The following is a 23,337-nucleotide window of genomic DNA, read 5'->3' as shown; positions in this document are numbered from 1 at the left end:
TTGATGATACATAGATGAATTTCATGTTTAGACTTGAGCCCCAACCCCAAGATATCTCATCATGTATATGACAATTTTCCAAAATTTAAAACAAAAATTGAAAATACTTCTGTTCCCAAGCATTGTGGATAAGGGGCACACTCAGTCTGTGCTATACATATAGAAGGATGTTCAGAACAAAATAGTGGCTCAAGGAATACATTGATGTTCTGCCTCACCTTAGGCCAGAGCAATGGAGCTGGCTGATCATGGACTGAGCTTCTGAAACTATGAGTCAAAACAAACTTTTCATCCACCAAGTTGTTACTATCAGGTATTTTGGTCACAGCAATGAAAAGCTGACTAACACATTGGGGAATGAAATTGACCAAATTACATTGTTCTCTTGTGTGCATGTACAAATATATGCACCAATAAATCCCACTATTATATATAATTATAATGCACCGGTAATTTTTTTTTTAAAGAGTAGAACATGGACTCTAGATGTGAACTGCCTTTAGGAACATGTTCCAGAATCTGTGGTATAGCTACATGAGAAGTGAGTAGAGAAGTAATCCTTAGCTCAGGCATCAGTGACACAGATCTTCTGTCTAGACTCCCCTGGCTGGGTCAGGCATCTCTTTTTAGCCTTTCAAGATTCTGCTTCTTGTCTCCAATGGAGCATTTGGCACATGACTTAACAAATTACTTGGTATGTGCCTATCTTTCCCTGTATACATTGTGAGTGCTGCAAAAATAGGAACCAAGTCTTACTTATCATTGTGTTTCTGGCTCTTTCTAGAGTAAGGGCTTAACAATGTCATGTGGAATTAAGGGTGGATGCAGGGATTTTAGAGGAAAGGACATCTGATAGGTTAGTACTGAGTGGTTTCATCAATTTCTAAATCCTGTTCCAGGCTCAGCACCTCCCAACCTATGATCGGTGTGAACAGTGTCCTGAGAATTCACAGTCTCCTATACCCAGGGATCAGTGTGCCAAGAATATGCAGCATCATGAATACACATTGAGCAAGGGACCTCTGCTCCCCAACTTAAGATGGGCCAGTTCTTACTTGGCCCCTCCATAAGGTGCATCCATCACTTTTTGTTCTTAAAATTGTGAACATCTCACCCCTCTTCCAGTCTCTATTGCTTTCTCCCCAGGTTCTTGCATGTCCATGAACTATGCTGGGATGTAGGGAGATATTAAACTAAAGTTCCCATACTTGTTAGCACATTGTGGGAACTTTCTGGCATGAGGATCTTGCATCCTGATTAGGTATGATATTGTAATAGCCTGACCTCAATAGATACCTCTTCTCCTTGGAGCAAGAGTGACCCCTTGATTCACATTGGTTGCTCCAGAGCTGCCATCTTTCATTCCAGATTCAGTTGCTTTCAGATCCAGGTTGTGTTAGATACACCACCTGCAATGGGGATGATATATTCTTCCCTTCATGTCTATTTGGGGAACTAATATGGCTCCAGAGGATGTAATTTCCCTGGGCATGATTTTCAGATGAAGCTTTTGAGTAGTCATGGCATTTGCCAGACGCCCGGCAGTGCCACTCACTTGAGCTGGTGTGTTTTCTCATTTTAGAGACTGACAGCTTCAGGCTGTATCCTTTAGTAAGTGGAAATGGGGAGAGAAGGTTGTAGGGGGGACCACCCAGGTTCAGGTACCAGATGCTGAGCAGCTTTGCAGGTTAGAGAGATGAACCCAGGATGCTGAGAAAGAACTCTGGGGAGAGTGTGAAGGAAGGAAACAAGGAAGAGAGGACAGATGGTGTGGTCCTTGGGTCCTGTGGTCTGTAGCCTCAGGCCATATGCTTACTTTTGCTTTAGGGCCAGAGTGGCAGGACACCCCCATAGCTGGTCTGGGCTTCACTGTGCTCATCGGTCAAGGGGCACTGGTGGGTGGTGACAGTGAGTCTGTTCCTATTCTCCAGGCTGACAGATACATGAGGACTTGTTCAGCACAGCTAATGAGCCTGGTGCTGACTGAGAAGTGGGTGGGGGCAGACTGTGAAGAGAACCAAGTGCTGCATGATAATAGGGCTTTACGTTTGGGGAGCAATTTAGTGTTTTCAAAGCACTTTCATATACATTATCTCATCCTATCCTCAGAGCGATACTGTGAATGTGTTATTACCACTCTGTTCTGTTCAGAGAAGAAAATATGGGCTTAGAATGATCCTGCCACTCAACCAAGGTAGGGGCCTCTCCTGAGATTCATGGGAACCAGATCTGGGGTCCTTCACTTCCAGTACCAGGGTAACCACACAGGAGAGCTATTTGCCAGTCTCTGTGTGCAGAAAGACGACCCCAGGAAAGCCTCCCTCTGTCAGTCCTCAGGGCAAAGGCAGGGTGGGTTAATAGTGGGCTCTGCAGGAACCCCTCCTCCCTCCCCAAGCCACCCACATTAGCCTCAGAAGTTCTCCCCAAAAGATTGGAAGAAATGTTTTCCCTGAGAGAGATGAGTGCTCAAAATTCTGCACCCAAGAGTAGAAAGCAGTGCTTTAATTCAGTGAGGCAGGCGTGCAATAGAAATGATTAAACTGAGCTTGATTCATTCATTCCATTAGTCATTGAGTATGCACTAGCGATGGGTAATGCCAGGCATGTTACAAGATCCTCAGAAGTGGGATTCAAGGGGAGCTACACACAGGTAAATAAGATGAGGCCCTTTGCTGAGCCCGCTGGCTGTCAGAAGCATGCGATGCCCTCTGTATGTGCTGTGACTATGCTGTTATGGATACATATCACCATTCACACTGGAGATACAGAGGGAAGCTCAGAACTGAGAGCTGGAGAAGTCTTCAGCAGAGCTGGCTCCAGACATGGTCAGGAGGTCTGGTGGACTGTGAAAGTCGCAAACGTCTCTTGCCTCCCCCGCCAGCAACACCTCCACTTGTCTGCATAGAGAACAATATTAAAATGTTGCTGGCAGAAACAGAAGATGATGCGACCACTTTGGAGCTGGTGTGTTTCTTAGAAAGTAAAAACTTCCCTTATGACCCTTGTATTCTGCTCTTTAAATATTTACCAGAAGGAATGAAAACATGTCCACACAAAGACTTGGACATGAATATTTTGTGCAGGTTTAATCATCATAGCAAGAAACTGGAAATGATCCAAATGTCCATCGACAGGTGAATATATAAACAAATTGTTATTTGCTCAGGTATTAGAAAAATCCACCATAATGAATGAAAACAACTTGTTGATCTGCACAATGACAAGGATAAATCTCAAAACATTACAATGAGCAAGAGAAACCGACCAAAAAGAAAAAAATAAGTGTTTGTGGTGTGTGATTGCATGTCTATGAAACATGAGAAAAGAACAATCTCATCTATGGTGATAGAAAGCAGAGCAGTGGTTGGGGACCAGATTGGAGATGGACTGGGCAGGGTATAGGGAACTTTCCAGGACAGGAGAGATGTGCTGTCATGTGTAGGAGGGTGAGGGCACAGGTGTGTGCACCTGCAACTTATTGACCTGGACACTCAAAGCAAAAGGGCAACATCCTGGAGAGCCCCTGCTGGGACATGTCTTACTCTCTTTATTTGCCAGGTCCTCAGGAGGTTCAAGGTTTCCCAGGGAAGGGTCTAGTGTGGCCAGGACAGGGGAGGATGCTTTATTCAGGGCTCTTTACAGTAGCAGAAAGAATAGGATCACACACACACACACACACACACACACACACACACGAGAGAGAGAGAGAGAGAGAGAGAGAGAGAGAGAGAGAGAGAAGGAGATTAATTTAAGGAATTGGCTTACACAATTGAAGAAGCTGGTAGGTCTCAATATCTGCAACCAGTAGGCTAGGGACCCAGAAGAGTCAATGATTTAAGTTCTAGTTTAAAAGAGCCAAAGGTCTAGTTCAAGTTCCAAGGTCAAAAAAAGTCTCAGCTTATGGTCAGGCAGCTAAAACTCACTCTGTTCTATTCATGCACTCAACTCATTGGATGCAGCCCACACACATTAGGGATGGTGACTTTACGGAGTCCTCTGACTCAAATGTTAATCTCATCCAGAAACACCCTCACTAACATACCCAGAATAACATTTGATCAAATGTCTAGACATTCTATGGCCTAGTCAAGTGAACACAGATTATAGGCAAAACCAAGGGACTGTGAGGCCGCAGACGGACTTGTATTATCTAATGTGTTCACCCAGGTCCTGTGTACCAGGGTACCTGTGGATCACAGGGAGGTAGTTTATAACAACTCCCAGAGTCCCTGTCTGAGGAGACTGTCGCCAATAAAAAGTCACTCATAAGGTGAAATTTAAATGGCAGTAATGTCCACAAAGAAGCCATGTGGGATCCAGGAGAGGCCCTGGATGACCCACCCCAGTCAAGGGTTCTGTGAGTTTTTGAAGGACAATGGCCCTGGCTCTGTGAGGTTTGTTTTTGTTGTCTGCTTGTTTTGTTTTGCCCTCAGTAACCCAGGCAGCTAGCCAGGTTTCCTGACCTCCTTTAGGAGTCCTTTCACTTGTCCCATTCTTGTTTTAATTGCTTGGGGCAAGGTCACTTCTTCTAGCTAGGCTCTCTGTCATAGGTGACAGCCAGGTTTGCAAAGCCTGCCTCCTAGTGGCAAGTTTTCCTGCATGAGCCAGACAAGGAAGACCTCCCACCCCAGACTTCTTCCCAAGAGTCCCTCCTCTCCCAACTTCTGGGGAAGGATTATTTGGGGGAAGTATGACTGACCTTCAGGATGGACACAGGGAGAGAGTGTCCTGCACAGCAGCCTTGGGACTTGCCAACCCCAGCTGGGAACCAGGGTCTTCTGGGTGGGCCATGACCCTGCCAGGTGTACTCTGGGTATCAAAACGCTCTCACCTGCATTTTCACCGGGGAGCACCTGCATCCCTCCCTCCCTCCCACAATGCTCTGACTTCCTCTGGGGCAGCTCCTCCTTGCTACTCTGTATAGTCTGGGGCAAAAGGTCCAATTGTTTCTCCTTATTGCCTAGTACAACCAGAGGGAGCAAGAAGACCTCACCTGGCAGATCAAATGCTTTCTGTGAGGCTTTGCACATTTGTAGACCCAGCTGGAATACATTCACAGGGGAGTTGAGTTTGAAGGACACTCTGGCCACATTCTTCTTGGTCCATGGTTATTTGTATAGTTTTTTTCTCCAAACCTGTAGAGCTACCTCCTATCCCAGCTTCATACTCTGGCTTTGGGCAGTAATTCCATGAATCCCCAGTTTCTTCCCAATTATTCCCCAACTTTAATTAGATGCAGTTTCTATTGCTTGCAACTAAAGATCCCAGAGGTAGTAGTAGCTTCTTGGACCCATTTCAAATTGAGGCTTCCCATTCCTACCTTGTTTTATACCAACCTTCTCAATGAGGAAAGGTTGTTTTCAATTAGGCTTGGTGGATCTCTTCATTAGTGTGTGCTGAGTGCTGTGAAGGGGCTGTTCTTGTGTCACCACTGCATATTTGGACATCTTAGGGCAATCAGACCACATGTGTGAGTCCAAACCAGGCGGACATTTCCCTCGGGGTCAAAACTGTACTTAATCCCTGCCTGCTCCTTGCTTGAAAAGAGAATTCCTGAACATCTATTTTACAATTTTTAAAGACCATTTATGTAACTTATCTTGTTGAAGTTGGAAATATTCTCTTGAACTTTGAGCATTGACAGCTTTTGAGTTTTCAGGGAAGAGTATTGTGGAGGTTTGGGCTGGCGCGAGCTTGTTGGAATAGGAATTGTTCAGGAAGGAAGTTGACACAGCTAATTACAACCTCACGTGCTTGGCGGTACGCATGGGAAGGGTTTCCAGAGTCCAGGAGTTGCCCAGCAGTTGCCCAGCAGGGGCAGACCAATTGGGGCAGTAGCTTAGAGTACGATTTGGGAAATTATTTTGTTTAAAATTAAAAATAGGGATATGTATTTGGATAATATATCGTGAGTGTAATGTGTGATGAAATAAAGAAGCCAGCTAGGGAGACTGACCAGGAATGAGCACCACATGTCCTGAGTAACTGCACTGTCTATGACCCCCCTCTTTAGAGGACCCACGACTATCCTTGCAGGGTGGCTGGAGGTGACTCCAGCTGATCAAGTTCACAAGAAACTGTAGAGCATGTCACACCCTCTTTATACTGAGAACAAGAAAGGTCCCAGGGATACTCTGTGGCTGACTCCCCTATTACAGGGTCTGAGCTGGAGGAGTCTCATGGGGGCCCAGCAGCAGATCTTGGAGTTAGAAGGAGAGGAGTGTCGCTGTAGGTCTGCAGGGATTGGCCAGCTTCACTGTCCACTGGGCCCTTGGCAGACAGGGGCAAGGTGTCTGGCATGCAGTGTGCTCAGGATGGCTGCTAATTAATTGTCTGAATGAATGAATCATGGAGAAATGACAGCCCGAAGTCTCCACCTGCTCTGGTGAGAGAGACCTTTCTGTCCCCCTGGACCCTATCAGTAACTGGCCAGAGCTTTCTTGCTCTAGCTTTAGGCAAAGCTGGAGGCCTGGAAGTAAAATAACCCTAATGAGGCCAAGTTCATGTTCCAAGACCCTGCTATTCCTGCTTTGAGGGCAGAGATCTCCTGGGAAGATGTCCCCATACTGATTTTACCAGTCTGACTCCCAAAGAAAGTTCTTGCCTACAGGTTCTTGGTACTTACATAATTGTCTCTCATGGCTTGGGTTGGCAACCTGAAGGCAAGTTCTGAAGGGCCTCTTGGTGTCTTCCTATGTTCTTTGATCATGGCTGGAGGTTCTCTACCTTGATGCCAATCACTTGTACCTGTGGGTTGGGGCTATGGGGCAAGGGCAGATGAGCTTCTTTGTCCTAGTTCTTGTGGGATGATCAAATTCTTCCCTGAGTCCAAGAGACAGGGAGATGGAGTCTTTTCTTTAAGTCGCAGCAGGTGGGAATCACCACGAGAGGATCCACTGGTTCTGACCACTGCATGATGTGCACACTCAGCCCAGACTGGGAGGAGGTGGAGAGCCAGCAGTTATGGGTTGTGACTTCCTATACTTGTACCTGCAGAATCCAGTCCTTTAGCCCTGGTCTAGTATGTATGAGGAAAGGGGAAAAACAAGTTCAATAAGTGTCTGCAGTGAGCTTGACACTTCATATCCATAGTCTCATTTAGGTTTCAGAACAGCACCCTGGGGAACTGGGGCCTGGAGGGATTAAGTGACTTGTTCCATCTCACACAGTTAGTAAGTGTTTGAGTTCACACCTTTTCAACACCTATTAGTGTAATTTACTACCTTGATCTGCATTTTGGGTGTTCAGCTTAGTGGCTTGTGAGGATCTGAGAGGCTATGTAGGTGCAAGTCTCACCTGATTTTGTTGTTTTTCGCTTATACCGGAGTACACAGCTCATGAGGAGGTATATGATATAGTAATGTCAAATTTAGGGACAGCTTTCTCAAATACATCAAGGGCCAACTGTCTGTATTTCGTGAGCTAATTCCTTTTATAATGAAGAAAGTATAACGTTTTTTTTTTTTTCAAGCCTAGAGTGCTGATAAAAGAGCCATTTGTATTTCCTGTTTTATGATGTAAGCTTTCATGTAGACCTAATTCCTGAAGATTTCCCATTGCTCTAAGTTACTCTCAGTCCATTAAATAATGCACAGGACAAGGAGAGATGGTGTCTAGAATCACTTGGCATCCCTGTTCTAGGCAATAATTGGCAGTTATTGATTTGCAGTGGAAGTGATGGTATGGATCTTTCTTTAGATTTTATATTTTTTTCAACTCCCCCCTTTTTTGATCACCCCCGGTCCTGAGAGTGCCATCTAATTACAATCTTCCTTAATGGCCTGGTTTTCTGGGGTCAGGGCTTCTCCCAGCCTCCCCTTCTCTCCACCATTTTGTATGTTGGTTAATTTCAGGTCAATTTCAGCTGCTCCTGCAAATTGTTGAATGGTCACAGTCTCCCTTCTCATCTGACTTGATTGTGAAGTGCCAAATTCCAAGTTTGGAAGGATTTGTTATTTGGAGATTATTTTGCCCTCTTTTGTAAATTAATTTCCTTTCCTGCTAAGGCAGCCAAAGCACCTCAATGATTTTGTACCACAGAGAGGTAATGAGGCTTAGGGGAAAATGCTTAATAGGAAAACATTGTCCCACACTGAGAATTAGGAGCACTGGGTGGAGAAGACACTGATGAATATTAAAACCAGACAGTGTGATGTCTCTGCTGAGGGTTTCTGTGAGAGTGTGCACAGAGTGTGCTAGGAGAGACGTTTGTCTGTGCCTTCATGCATACTAGGGACATGCATACCGACATCAAGAGACTGTGTCACGGTTAAACACTTAACCCTCAGGCACTGAAGCTAGGGGGAGGGGTTTCTCAGTGAGAGAAATGTTGGAAAGCCAGGAGTGTCACAGAGTCCACAGATTCCACACAGTGGGAAACCTTTTCCCATCATGCAGAGCTTGGAAGTTTCTTCTTATAAAATATCCAAGAAGCTATACGTTTCTCCCAAGCTGATAGCCTAGATGAGTAGAAGAAAAGAAATATAAGAGAGAGCCCATAGAGTAGGATGGAGTTCCGTTTGCAAGGCCATTTTTTTCTTATTTTTATTTTTTTTTTGGTCTGTCTTTCATTCTGTCTCTCTTCCTCTTTCTGTATGTCTGTTCTCTCTCTCTTCTGTACAAGGCTTTATTTGGAGAGGGAGCGCCAAGGTTTGGAGAAAAACAAACCTCCTTAAAAGAATAGATTTGGTGCAAATCCTACATTTAAACCCCAAGGCTTTGCAGTACTACTGTGACTGATATCAAAGTGCCCGTTTCATCTCAGATGAGTTGGGGGAATTTAGGAAACATTGAAGAGGATCAATATGGGAAAAGAAGAATCTCTAAAACTGTAAATTTCCATGTCTAGCCTTTCCTCTGAATAGACCTAAAAAATAATAGGCCCTTTATTTTTGTTCTCTGAAATGTTTACAAGTGTCAGGCTGTTGTAGAGGTTTGCCTCCTTAGGCTGTGTTTCCCGAATTGTGTGGTGACATTTCCTCCTTAATAACTAAAGTCATTAACTCTCTTTGATTGCTCTTCCACTCCTTCATCTGGTCCACCCTGAGTCCCGTTTATTTTGAGAGGATTCCACTCTGATGTAGTCTCTGTGCTACAATAGACAGGGGAGGGAATAGACCTTCTTGTAAGAGTTTTTTTTTTTGGGGGGGGAATAGGATGTCAGTGACCTTTGACAGTTTCCCTTAGAAGCGGAGCCAGACATGCAGAATCATGAGCGCTTTATTTCTTGAGTGGGGAAGAAACTCAGATGTGGAGAATAGAGGAGGGGATGGGCCCCTCAAACCTGACTTTGTTCCTACCTCCAGGAGTCTGGAGCAGAGAGACCAGGCTTTTGTCCTTCAGCCATTGACCTTGGGTTGGGGATATAGCCCTGGGTACAGCTCCTGTATCTCTGGACTCCAGGGAAAGTTTTAGGTGTGAGCCTTTAGCTAGAACAGGAAGCCCTTGGGTCAGTGGAAGGGATCCTGGGTGTGTCTAGTGTCTGCACAGTTGTGTAAGTAAATACACTTAAAAAGTAGAAAATGACAGAAAATGATTGTAGCTCAGTGGTAGAATGCTTGCCTAGCATGTGTGAGGCACTGGGTTCGATCCTCAGCACCACATTAAAATAAATAAAGGTCCATCAACTAAAAAGTATTTTTTAAAAAGTAGAAAATGAAACATGTTCCTAATAGAAGTTTAAGATAACATGTGAAGTTTAAGATAATCTGAAGAAATGGAGGGAAGCTTGATCTGGAAGTGTCTGAGAAGAACCAGCAGAGGAAATAAACCTTAAAGATTGAGGCTGTTGAGCCTGGAGAGGGAAGGATATTTTAGTTGTATGAGACAATATCTAACACATGCTGCCACAAGTAGAAATGCAGAAACAGAACATGTGTGCACACACTGAATTGAGAGGTCCTGAGGGTAATCTTTAAAGCACCCTCCTTCTCTGCATACCCACTGTTTTTTCTTTGATTTTGCTGCTGATCTGATTCTATCCCATCATGTTCATTTATTCATTCAACAAACATGAATGAATATCTGTGCTGGACAGTAAACTCTCTGTACTCATGGAGCCAGCAGGCTGGGTCTCCCCGTAGTAGGCAGGATGCTGACTGGCAGCCCCAGCTTTGGGAAGAGGGAAGCCAGGTCTGTTTCCATGTTCATCTATCACCACTCTTAGAAAGGCTCGGTTTGGTCTTGCTGGGGTTGTGCTCACCTCCTATGTACTGGTACTATGGAAATGGGGATGGGAATCTCCAACAATCAAGTATGGGAGTGGGCTCTTAGGAATGGCATCCAACCTGAGCCAAATGGTGATATGTTGTTTCCCAGTGAATGGTGGGCTAGGCAGGCCCCCAACTGCAGGGGATTGCCATTTCTACTCCAGGCTCAAGGTGCAAGTCACACATTGGTGCATCATTAGCCATGGAAGAGGACTGTTGAGTGATCAGAGATCTTGTAGTCAGAGCATAGGGCACAGGGAGAGGCATGGTGCGAGTCAGCCTGTGACTGGAGTTAAGAGGATTCTGAATGCTGGGCCAGGATTTTGGATTTTATTCTGCGAGCCACAGAGTTTGATAGGGCCAGGCATGATCAACAACAGGGTTTAGGAAGGAAGCTTGTTCCAGGCATAAGGTTTACTGGATTTGAGAACTGATTGAATTAGAGAATGAATCAAAGGTGATGGCAAGGCTGTGCTCCTGCTTTTAAATATTTTGTTATCTCATAGGCCTTTTGAGATATTCTCTCTCTGCTCCTCCTCGCCAGGACTGTTTATTATAGTCTGGTCAGGCTTGGATTCTCGGAGCCTTCTGCATCTATAGCTGTGTCATTTTTAAGAGTCTTGGGATATGGAGCTATAGCGAGCTTTTCTCTGGGTATTTTCCACTCTCTGTGGCTAACATCTAGGATGCATTTGTGTTTATATCGAGCTGTGCCCTCTCAGGCTAACACATGCTATTAAAATGACAGGGCCACTTTTCTCTCAATGCCCTTTCCACTTTCCTTTCCTGAAGCGCATCTCCTCATGTCCAAAAGAGTGGCATCTCGTGGCTTCTTCCTCCATTCAAGCTGGGAGACTGCCTTCCAGGTATGCTGCTCTGGGCTTAATGGCTCTATAAGCAGGTGGCCTTAGTTGATCAGTCTCCCATTGCTACTGTGCCTTGTCTGCTCCCTGCTTCTATGAGGAGAAAAGGAGGGAACTTAAATGTATTGATCATTGAAAATTCCTTCCATGCTCTGTTAGTGAGGACAATTTCTGCTAGGCTTTCTTACCTGCTAGGTATCTGTGTCTTTATCTGTTTCTCCATCTCTCTCCTCTGTCTACACACACATACACACACATCTGGGAAACTACCAGATTTTTTGTTCATTGAATTTCACTCATTAATATAGACTGCTTTAATTCACACAGTATCCCTACGAAGTTGGTATTATCTCCTATTAAAAATGTGAGCACTGAGTTGCAGACAGGTTAAATAATCTGTGCAAAAACACAGAGTCAGTCCTTGGAGGTGCCAGTTTGGAAGTCCAGAGGAATTGATGTATGGATTGTGCCTATCAGAACATACATGTTGTTGTGGCAGCCCATCTATAACTGCAAAACACTGGAAACACTATAAATGGAAATCAATTGGAAAATGAATAATTTAAGATTTATCCATATAATGGAATGCAATACACTTTCTGAAAGAATGAATTATATCTATATACACAAGGGGTGGAAAAATGTCTATGATCTATTGCTTCATGAAAAAAAAGAAGCAAATCATACAGTGGTATGCATAATATGATCCCAATTTATGTCCTTAGAGACACATAGAATGAATCTGGGAGGATGCTCCAAATTGTGCAGTTAATAGTGAGTACTTCTGGAAAGTGAGACTGGAGGAGAGAAAGTTTTCAATTAAAACTTATTTGAAATTTTTGCATATATTATTTTAATATTTTTTCATAATAATTTAAAAGCCTGCTTCTGACTACTACACTTGTCTGAAGAAAGAGTTGCTATCTCCCCGTGGTCCCTGCACCTGCTAGAACCCCCTTTTCTGATTATAAAATAAAAAAAATATATAAATTAAGACAACAATGAAATATAATAGTATTACCTTTCATGGTGGTCAAAATATTTGGGAGTTCACATATTTTCCCCCTAAAACATATATTTTTTTTAACTTAAAAAGATTATACATATTTGGGTATATTCACAATGTCAGTAAAACAGCTGCATGTTTTGCAATTATAAACTGGTATGTGTTCACAGAAGAGTTATGTAATATTAGCTGTTATCAAAAGCAAAACTACTCTCTACTATGATTTGTACTGTACACAACCTGCTCTAGATTTTTATGCCAATTACAGGCCTGTGCTCTAGAAAACAAGGTTAATGGCTATTGCAAATAAATCTAAAAGACAGGCTAATAAAGTCTTAAGCTTAATACTGCAAACATTTTATCCTACAAATCCTTATGATTTTAACTTAACAATTAAAAATGAGGTGTATATATAGGGCAAGTTATTCCTCTCGAGAAAGGAAAATTAGCACTAGCAATATACTTATTGCATCAACCTTGTCTTCAATCACCTCATTCTCATCTTCTTCCTTGGTCTTGCTCTTTATATCCTTGGCAATTCTTTCTTCTTTTTAAAAATAAACTTTCTATCTGAAATAATTTTAGGTTATTAAACATAGTACAGAGAGTTCTCATCTATTTCTTACTCAGTTTCCCCTGATGCCAGTTGTATAATCTAATCAAGTTTTACATTACCATGGCACTTTTGTCAAAACCAAGAAACTAACAATGGTCAATTACTATGAATTAGCCCCCAGACTTTATTTCAATGTCACCAGTTTCTTCATTAATGTCCTTTATCTGCTTTTGGATCCAATCAAAGATACCTCATTAAATTCAGGACAACTGCCTTTTTCCCTATGCCAGACTCTTCTTTAACCTGATAAAGCGATATCATTCCCCCAATTTTCTTTGGTTTCATAGACATATTATAAAGTTGCATGTTACCTACCGTGTTGGTCAACATTCTCCCAATTCTTTCACAATATCTCTAAAATGCTTTTCTTTGATTTCTGGCAATATGCAGAACAAAACAAGAACATGGTCAGAGGAGGCTGTTAGTATGTTGGGATTCTTGAACCTCTTTTCTTTCTCCTTTAGAAGGAAACAAAAAATCTTTTCTAACAAGGCTTGATATTTCTGCCATGTCTTAAGTTTTTTTTTTTTTCTCTTTTGCAGACTTGGTAGTCTTCTACTTTACGAAGCATTTTAGAGAAAATTCTGTGTCATTGTCTGAAGAATCCAGGTGCTGCTTTGGGTATCCTATCCTGTAGAAATGTCACAGCACTTTTCCCCATAGCTCTACTCTGTGACAGGCTGGGGACAAAGCAATGCTTTCAGCACAATGACTGGGTCATCTAGGAGAATCTGTAATCATAGCTTCATCCAAAAACCTGGCTTCCTTGCTGGTAAATGCTTTGCATATATGCTTGTAAGTTATGTTTTATCTGAGTTATGTGAGTTCTAAATGGCCATCGAAACAAGAAACGTCATGCAGCGTTGATGCACAGTCAGTGTTTCTGCCCACCTCCTCCCAGCTCATCTGCACCCAGCACAGTGGGCTGGTCTCCCCTGTTCCCAGCCTGGAGCATATCCTTGCATGTTCCTGTGTAGGTAAAAAGGTACAAACATATAGTGTGTGCACTTACCTCAAGCCACAAATCCAGAAGTGCAAACAATGTAACTTTCTGTGTCTGCAGCTGAACTTAGTTTTTACCTTGAGTGTCCCGTTCTGTACATAACTTCAGGAAAAAAAAATTCTGGTTGAGTTTTCCCTCTTTCCTTCTCCTGAAGGAACTTCTCTGATTTGGAGGTGAAAATGGTGGTGGGCAGAGATGGTGGTGGTGGGGACCGCTTGGGTTCAGTGTCCCCCTTGGTCCCCCTTCTGAGCCATATGTGCTCCCTTCTGGACTTGCTGTCATCTCTTGTTGTGTTCCCAAAGGCATCCAATTCTCATGGGTTTAGTTTTGGAATTTAACTGTGGCCTTCTCATCCTTATGTATGGTTGTCCTTGTTTGCAACTCTGGTCACCAAGCCCACTGGGAATTTTGGGTAGGGTTCTGTGAGACCCCTCATATCTATCTTCTTAGAAGCCTAGGAATACTAGATTTGTTGGCATCACAGTTACCAGGTGAAATTAAAGATACTTCTCATTTCTCAGAGCTTCCAAGATTGGCTTGGGTTTCCCTCAACATCCCTCTTCCCAGAGGGTCAGCTTTGGGCTGAGGTCCAGGGCTAAGGGACAGGACCCCTTTCTGAGACCTTATTGAACTCTTATTACTCAAGTCTCTCTTGCTGTCTTTTCTTGCCTGAGCATTTTTATGAATTCATAGCATGGAAGGGTTTTTCTTAAATGGTTTATTTAGAATAGTGTTCTCCAAAGTGGGTTGCACTTCTATTTTGGTTTTCTTTAATTGAAAAGGAAAGAAACAAAGTTTTCCTAATATTTAATACAAACTGGCACTTAGGTCAAAAGGAGTGGACAGCGAGAAGGGTTTGGAGTGGTGCCTCACTGGCTGTTTATCTACTGAGGGTGTCCAGCACATCCCATTTAATCTGCTTTGGAAGATCATTAGCTGATTGCTTAGATGATAAAAAAAAGACCATTCAATGGTAGGTTCTTTATAGCACCCTGTAATGAAAAGGGCAGAAAAATTTGAAATCTTTTGTATCACCTCGAGCTTCATCAAAGACTTCATGACAAAGAACTTAAAAGACTCAAACTGGAGGCTAAGATTTTGTTCTTCCATCAAAAGACTGATGTTTAAAGTTTGCTGAGCATTTTTGTGATGATGAGACAGTATCATTTGAGTACTACCTGGCAGATATTTTTTAACAATTAAACATATTTAATCTGTCTTTTCAATGTTTAACAATGAATGAGAAAGTAATTGTTTTTTGAAAGAAACTCTTGCTCTGATTTTTAAGCATTTTGACAATGAATGTTTGGAAATATTTCTATTAGTATTTGGTTCTTGCTGAAAATAGTATGTGACTAATGAGCAACAATTTTTAAAAACCATCATATCTATATAACTAAAAAATCCTGGGAAATATGTATATCTGTGTTTGTGTGTATATTAGCACTAGTTTGCAAGTATTTGAAACTAGGACTAGTTTGCAAGTATTTGAAACTGTTAATTGAAAGTATGAAAATTTCAACATTCCCTAAACCTAAGGAACAGAATTTTCTAATCCATGTATAATAATCTTCCAGAGTGAAAAGTTTCAATGTGCTTTGAAATGAGTCCCTAAAAACATGAAATTTTAGTGAGTGTTGCCTTTGCAAGAGTAATTGGTTAACAACTGGGAAGATAAAATGTTCTAGCCAAATCGTTGGCAAATTCTTTGGTGTTTCAGGCAGAGAAAACAATGCACTAAAGAACTTCTTTAATTTGGACGTAGTAAAATCTGAGAGTTGCCCCTTTCAGCTACAATAACCCCTAAAATCAAGCATTGAAGCAAACAGAAATGAACCAGGCCTTGAAATTACTGTATCACAAAGGATTAAGTGAAGATTTTTTCATAAAGCATTTTCAATTACATTGAAATTTGTTTAGTGGAGGGTATTTGTTTTTAGAAATAGTAACAAGATTTGTACTATTGATCAGATATGATGATATAACTCATTTAAAAAAATCTATTTTCTGTTTTGGACCTTCCTTTAATATTCATGGTTTTGTGTAGGCTATATAATCTATAGTAATTCATGCACATAATCTTTGAGCACCTAAGTAAACATGTAATGTGGTGCCCGCTCCAGTGTCTCAAGTGTACTAACTAGGAAGTTTGGTGGTTATGGTTTGGATGAGGACATCAGCATATAAAATCCCAAAGCCAGGAATTAAACTCTGTTTATATAATCTGCTGAGATATCCATTATTTTGATATCTTTAGAAGTGCCACTCATCAAAAAGAATTAATGTCATGAAAACATATCAGTATTATTCTTCTAGCCTAATGCATATATTATCTTTTTATTTTAGAAAAAATGGAGTCATGCTTTATTCATTACATTGTAACTTCCTTTAAAAATTAAACAGTAAATTACATTCACCCTTCCAAATTAATAGACAATGCTCTAGCTCACTCTTTTAATATTGATACAGTGATCCTTAATGTGCAGGTACCACATTTTATGAAATATTTTCCCATTGAGAGAGACACATTTTTGTCCCACGGATTTTTTTCCCTGTCATCTCCCTCTATCCCTTCTTTTTAAAATTCCCTTCTTTCTTTGATGACTTCTCCTCCTAACATAGGCAAGGCTCCAGTAAATATCCTAACATGTTTTTAATTTCTATAAGATAAGTTCCCCAAAGAGGGGTCCTGGAGTCACAGGTTACACAGTATGCCCTCCTTCCCTTATTCCAAGACCCTCAGTGGATGTCTGAAATTGCAGACAGAGCCAAACCCTATACATACTGTTGGGTTTTTTTAACATACCTATGTAAAGTTCAGTTTATCAAGTAGGCTAAGTAAAACATTAGCAAAATAACTAACAATAAATTGGTACAATTATAACAATGTACTGTAATAAAAGTTATTTAAATTTGTGAATGATCTTTTTCTGGAACTTTCTCTTTAATATTTCTCAACTGCTGTTGACTGTGGGTCACTGAAACCACAAAGAGCAAAGTCATGGATGTGGGGGACTGCTGTATGTGCTTTCAGTTTTAATATGTATTGTCACATTACTTCTCAAATAACTTTGCCAATTTTGCCAGCAGTGAGTGAAAATATTTATTTCTTCTCATCCTTGCCTATAGTGAAGTTATCATTCTTTTTCATTTTTGTCATTCAAGAGGTTTGTTTGTTTTGATTTTCTGCTTGTGAGCTTGAACATATATTTATTTATTAGTTGTTTTTGTTAGCTTTTGCTGTGTAACAAACCACACCCAAACTCGGTTGACTAAAGTAGCAACCATTTATTTAGCTCATTACTCTGACTCACCAGTTGGACTGAGCTCAACAGACAGTTCTGCCATTGGTCTTGGCTCAGTTCCTTTATGGGTCTATGTTGTGGTCAGCTCCTGGTCAGTTAGGTGGTGGTGGTTGGCTGGTTGTTGGCTAGAACCAGGGAAGTGAATGGACTCTGTGCCTCCCATTATGCACCAAACTAGCCTGGGCTTTTTCACAGCCTGGGTGGCTATGGCAGGGTTACTCAGAGCAGCAAGACAGGACAGGCCCAGTGCCAGGCACTTTCAAGTCTCTGCTCTTGCCATATCTGCTAATTTCCCATTGGCCATAGCCAATCACATGGCCAATCCAGGGGTTGGAGAAATAGATTTGGGTCAGGATAGGAGGGGGACATTGTGTGACCATTGTCTGCATCCTACCAGATTAGCCCTTTCAGATTCTTTTTCTTTGCATTACCTTTTCAAATCTTTGTCCCTTTTCTTTTCTTACCAATTCTCAGGGAGCTCTTTATTTACTGATTTTAACAATTGGCTGTCATTATCTGTCATGTACATGGTAAATATTTTCTCCTGGGCTTTCATTTGTCTTTTGACATTGTTTGAGATATCTTTTACCATATTAAAAAACATGATTTAGAGCCAGGTGTGGTGGTATATGCCTGCAGTCCCAGCTACTTGGAATGCTGAGGCTGGGGAATACCTGATCTCAGGAGTTTGAAGCTGGTCTGGGCAACATAGTGAGATCCTGTCTGAACATAAACAAACAAAATTATCTGGTTTAGGATGTTCTTCCTCATCCCATGTTGAAATAATACTCACATTTCCCCCCTTCTCCGCTAGTCTTTTTATTATTTCTCTTTAGAGCTTTAACCTATTTGGCACATCACATAGTATTCCATATCTTTTTTAAAAACTGTCTTATGTATCTTTGATTTACTCTAGCATTCTTTATGACATTTACTTATTAAACAAAATTTCATTTTTCCATGAAGTTGAAACACTGTTTTAGTTATTTATAAAATTCCCATAAATATTTGTTGGGGGTGAGGGCTATTTGGTAATATCCTTTGATATAACAATTGCACCTCTAAGGATTAATCCTCCAAAAATAGTTCATCAAATAAGCAAGAGATATGCACAAGAATGTTCATTGCCGCATTAGGGAGTGAAAAATTGGAAACAATTCTATTTTTGAAACAAATGGTTAGATAACCAAACAGGATAATAGGACATTGTTCAGCTATTACGGAGAATAAATTAGCCCAATAACTGGAAGACATATTGTTCAGTAGAAGCAGTAACATTGTAAAAATATGCCTGATATTATAAAAATATTCCAGTTTTACTATTATTAAACTATAGGTAACTTTATTTCACTCAATGAAACATATATACTATTGTTTTAGTTAGCTTTTTCACCACTGTGACCAAAAGACCTGACAATTATAGAGGAGGAAAAGTCTTTTGGTTTCACAGGTCTCAGTCCACAGATGTCTGAATCCATAGGGCTGGGCCCAAGGTGAGCAGAGAGAGTGAGTCTCCACTCAACAAGGACAAAATATATACTCCAAAGGCCCACTCACAATGACCCACCTCCTCTGGCCACATCCTACCTGCCTACAGTTACTGTCCTATAATCCGTGTCAGTGGATTAATGCTCTGATGGGGCTAAGGCTGTCATAAAATCCAGCACCCAAGGCTGTTAGATCCTTCAGAAAGACCCTCAGAGCTAAGAAAAGGGAGCCCCGTATTCTGTATTGACAACCGGAACATCAAGCTGCTTGTCCTTGGCTTTTCAAGGGAGCCTATGGAATACTCCGGGATGCTTTCTCACACTTCCTTGGAAAGGCTTTTTCTTCCTGGACATGTGTCCACCCCACCCTGCCAATTTGTATTCTGAAGCTGAAGCTGTCTGCCTCAGGGATGCTGGAAAAGACAGTCACTGTCACAGGGGTCATGTAGGGTCTCTGACTCATATTTCTGACTATCTGAGACCTATGGTTTAGGACACTTGGATTTGTCAAAGTCTATTGATTAGAATCGAGTATAAACAAAGCATACCTTCCATCAAAGCTAGCATTGACAGATGATAAGCTAGCTCCATGGACCCCTCACATACCCTACACACATAGCAGTACCATGTAAGCTCCCTAGGATAAAGTGCAATTCCAGGAAGGAGTAAATGTATTAGATCATTTTTTGTTGTTGCTATAATAAAACTCCTGAGATTGAGTATTTTATAAAGAAAACAAGTTTATTTAATTCAAAGTCTTAGAGGTTGTAAATTCAAGATCCATTGGTTCAGCCTTTGGTGAAGGCCTCATGGCAGATGGTATCACAATAGCAGAAGCCTGTGAGAGAGGGAGAGATCACACAATGAGACAGGAAACCAGAGAAAAATTCAGGAGTCAGATTCATTCTTTTATAACAACTCCCTCTTGTGGGTAACTCACTCACTGTATGGGACCAACATTAATTCTCTCAAGGGCAGTATCTCCAATGACCTACCTTCCTTGCATTAGGCTCCGCCTCTTAAAGGTCCCACCACCCCTTAACATTGCCACCCTGGGGAGATGAGGCTTTCAGTGCATGAGTTGGGTGTAAACCATATTTGAATGATAGTTGAGGGAAAACTTTGAGAAAATTCTCATTTGCTTGAACACACTCTCCATTGCTTAAAATGTAAGTTTCTGCTACTAGGGGGAATGAAGACTCAGGAATAGAAACAAATTTCAGCAGTTGCAGAAAACTAAAGATGCCCTCCTTTGCCCATTACCTGAATTTGTGGCTTGTGAAATTCATGCCCTCTACATGTATATCTAGACAGGCATAGAAAAACATCTGGGAGGATTCATAACAAGCTGTTCCCGGTGGTAACAAACTTTAATTTCCTACATTGAACATGGATCACTTTTGCAATAAAAATGCAAATCTAGAAAAATATTTCAAAATATGTCATGTTCATTGTAGGCATTTTAGAAAATATGAAAAGTACATTTAAAAAATCAAATCATCCCAATTCCCACTCTATAGAAATAACCATCATTAATATTTTTATTTTATTTCATGTATGTGCATATTTATGCAAAGTATGTAGATGTGCATATACTCAAAGTAGATGGGTTCTTTTTATAAAATCAGAATTACATTGTTTCTGTTTGTCATCATCACCCATTATTTTTTCTTTTAAGGCTGCTAATGAGCATTTCCCCGTGCTACTAAATATTATTCGGGAACACTTTAAAGGTACATGCTCTGAAGTATACACTGTAATTTCTAAATACATTGAGAAAGTGAGGATCAGAAAGGTCAAGCAACTTACCCAAGGACACGCAGCTGGCATACAGTGCACTTGAGATTTGAACTTGTATCACCCTGATTATGAAGACCAGTCCTCCCAAGGTTGGAAGAATAAATGAATAAACATCATAGGTCTCACCTTCCCCACGTAGAGAAAGTCTCACTCACTATTGAGGATTTAACCCCTGGGTGCTCAGCCTTAGTTCCTCACAACCCTTCTGAGGAAGCTTTTGCTGATTGAGCTTCTGTTTCTGGAGCTCTTCCCTTGCCATCTTGAGCCTCCACTTTGGTCTCTTCTCCTTCCCATGGTTCTGGCTCTGTCCCCTCTGTGTTTCCCACCCTTCCAGTGCCACATCATTATCTTGGATCCACAACCTTTTTATTCAGGTGACTTAGGAGTATAACGGAACCTCCACAGATGACCAGATTTAAACAGTTCAGACAGGCAGAGTTCTCCCAATGTCCCCTTTAAATCTAAAGCCACTAATCCAGTGACTCATTGTGGAAGCAGTAACAGGGTAACTGAGGTAAAAGAAGACAGAGGGTTGGAGGAAGACCTGGGAATGGCAGAGACTGAGTAAAACTAGAGAGAGCGAGACTCATGGAAAGGCATGCATATTTTTTTTTTCAAGAGATTGCCATGGTGCTTTGTCTGATAGTTGTCCCCCCATCCAAGAGGCATGATAGGCAGAATGTCCCTTGAACCTGTGAATGTTACTTAACTGGCAAAGAAGCATTAGGTTGTAGGTGGAATGAAAGTTGCTGATAAAGAGGCTTCACGATAGGGAGGTCACCCTGGATTTTCTTGGTGGACCCAGTGTAATCACAGGCATTCTAGACAGTGGAGGGGGGAGGCAGAAAACGAGAGTCAGAGGGTGACATGATGACTGGGAAAGGAACAGGGAGGTGCAGTGTTGCTGGTTCTGAAGGACTATGAAGAGGCCACAGGCCAGGAGTATGAGCGGCTTCTCTAAGTTGGAAAGGCCAAAGAAATGTGCTGTCTCCTAGAGTCTTCATAGAGGAATAAGGCCCTGCCCACACCTTGGTTTTAGCCCAGGGACACTCATTCCATCCTTTTGGCCTACAGAGCAGCAGTTGTAAGTTAGTGTTTTTGAGTCAGTACACTTGTGGTAACTTGTTCAGTATCAGTGAAGAACTGATAAAGGTGTCATCTTTTCCACAAACAAAGAAGGAAGAAGAAAATCCATCTGCAGCATGAAGTTCAATGAGACCTACTTGGGTAAGGAGGAGTGAGAGGGCATAGACTTGACCTTGATCTAGTTGTTGACTCAGGTGACAGCTTTCGGGGGACCCTGAGGCAGTTCAGGTAGGATGGCAGAGAGATGGTCCTGCAGAACAGGTGAAACTGGGACTCAGCAATGAGTCATCTGTAGAAGGTCAGCCTCAGGGGCAGCCATTTAGCAGGACAGTTTTCTAGGAAGCTGACTGTCAAAGTCCATTTTAAAAATAATCAGTCTTTGGAAGATTTGAGCTCCTATGCTCAAATTTACTGGATTATTATTTTTTTTAAGGAAACCCACTTTTTGTTGGTGTACTGGGGTGGGGGGTTGAACCATGCTCAGCAAGAGCTCACCACTGAGCTACACCCACGGCCCTTGAGGAAACCAACTTTGAAAGGGGATTTTATTTAATGTGCTTTCCTATGACTTTTTTTGGGGGGGGTTGAATATGAGAGATTTTTATTGCTGGCATAAGCAAGTTTTAATTTTTTGAAGTTTTTGGAGTCAAAGGTTAAGGGACTGTTATTGCCTAGCTGGGAGTTGGAAAAATGGGTTTCTGGCCTGTTTCCGTCTGTTGTGGTCCCACAGAGGACTGAGCTGTTAATTGGGCCTCTGGTTAGCATTGGAGAGCCTTTGTGCATTTTCAGCATGGTTGCTCACTATCCCTGAGGTCACATCCTGGCTGTGTTGTATCATGGAATATTATGAGTCTCAGAGCCTTGTTTTTCTCATTTGTACAACAGACATCGTAACATAAACTACCTCATGGGGTTGCTGTGAGAATTAAAGGAGTAAGCCATAGAAAATTGTGAGCGCATTGCCTAGCATACATTAAGTACTGACTTCCTTCATTGTTGCTATTTATACTTTTGGAACATATAAACTGAAAGTCAGAGAATTGTTGGACTGAGAGTCAGAGCAAGAGGAAATGTGGACTTTAGCCCCAGATGAGCATTTTTAATTGCTGTGAACCAATGAAGGGAACTGGTGTGGCCAAACCTCTCTTTCAGTATTGGGTCTTATAGATCAATGCATCCTGAGAGTTCCTTTCATTGTTTAGCTGGGTGGTCCTAGGAAGCCCAGCTCTCCCATCTGGATTCCCTCTGGCAACATCTTTGGGATAACATACCTCCTTCATTGGGATGGAGGTATTCAGCTGTCCTGAAGGAACTCTGTTAGTTGGTGGCTTTATAGAATACAAGTTCCAAAGCTGGACAAATTGAGACTCGGTAACTAAAAAATCTGGCATGAAGAGTCTAGATATTGATTGATTATATTGGTCTTATCTGGATGATGAATAATAAGAATGGGAATAAGAAAATTCTTTATCAATATTTAGTGTCATGCTGGATATGGTATTACACGCCTGTAATCCCAAGTGGCCTAGGAGGCTAAGGCAGAAGGATCACGAGTTCAAAGCCAGACTTAGCAACTTAGTGAAGTCCTAAGCAACTCAGTGAGACCCTGCCTCTAAATAAACATAAAAAAAGGGCTGGGGATGTGGCTTAGTGGTTGAGCGCTTCTGAGTTCAATCCCCATACCCCCACTCCTGAAAAAAATTATTAGTATCACCTCTGTGTCAGCTTTAGGTAAGCTCAGAGCTTTATGACCTGGATATTTTGGGCTGGATAAGTCTTTGTAGGGGGTGCTGTTCCGTGTGTTGTAGGATGTTTAGGAACATCCTTTAACCTCTCTACCCAGTAGATGCCAGAAGATGCCAGTCTGCACCCCCACTCCCAAGTTCTGAAAATGAAAGATGTTTCCAGACATTGCCAAGTGCTCCCTGGAGAGGCAAAATTGTTCTAGTTGAGAACCACTGGG

General features: G+C 41.7%; 1 protein-coding gene across 2 annotated transcripts in view; it reads left to right on the top strand.

The window, feature by feature from the left end:
* The window catches only part of Grid1 (glutamate ionotropic receptor delta type subunit 1), a 703,077-nt gene that overhangs the window by 386,727 nt on the left and 293,013 nt on the right, over positions 1–23,337 (top strand). The window lies entirely within an intron of this gene.

The sequence above is a fragment of the Marmota marmota genome, unplaced genomic scaffold (genome assembly GCF_001458135.2).
Source record: "Marmota marmota marmota unplaced genomic scaffold, marMar, whole genome shotgun sequence".
Lineage (NCBI taxonomy): Eukaryota > Metazoa > Chordata > Mammalia > Rodentia > Sciuridae > Marmota > Marmota marmota.
Note: the sequence above shows the minus strand (reverse complement) of the source record. Positions and strands in the feature narration are given on the sequence as shown.